A 728-nucleotide genomic window follows, 5' to 3' on the forward strand; every position below is an offset into this window, starting at 1 on the left:
CCCTCCGGTCCAGTTTAAGAACCCATTGTGGCCTTCGAGTCAAAAAGATTGCCCACCCCTGTATTAGGTAGATCCTCTACACCTCTCAATCTCTAGTGCAGGACAGTGTTAAAAGCTGTTTTTGACTAATTGGATCAGGCAAAGCCCAAAGCCTCCAGAGATGAGGCCCAGAAATCAGGATTTTAAAAAGATTTCGTCCACACTCCTGACCCTTCCGTGCCTGGGCTGACGCTTCAACCACTGAGCCACACTGGCCAGGGTTTAATAGACTAGGCCAGTGGTTGGCAAACCGCGGCTCTCGAGCCACATGCGGCTCTTTGGCCCCTTGAGTGTGGCTCTTCCACAAAATATGGTTGTTTCTTAAGAGTAAAATTTCTGAGGAGCACATGCAGGGGGCCTGCTCTGGCAGAGGTGAGGGGCGAAGGGACATGGGGTGCGGGCAGCAGGATTGGGGCTGCAAGAGCCAGCATCCTCCTTGGCCCTCGCGCTCCCACTGAAAACGCAGGCGGCAGATCCAGGACTGGGCGCTGACCTGCCTCGGAGATCCGATCCGGAGATCCGCGCATTGCAGGCTCTCCGCTTCCCGCCTTTGTGGCGCACAGTCATCCACTCCGGGTTTTCCCGCTCCCCGATCCTCCCTCTCAGGCTATAATCCGTTTCCGCGTTTTGCTCGGAGCCCGGAGAGCCGAGCTTGGGGGCGGTAACGCGCACGCGCCCTGGGAGCCGCC

This window comes from Myotis brandtii, unplaced genomic scaffold (genome assembly GCF_000412655.1).
Source record: "Myotis brandtii unplaced genomic scaffold, ASM41265v1 scaffold1612, whole genome shotgun sequence".
Taxonomy (NCBI): domain Eukaryota; kingdom Metazoa; phylum Chordata; class Mammalia; order Chiroptera; family Vespertilionidae; genus Myotis; species Myotis brandtii.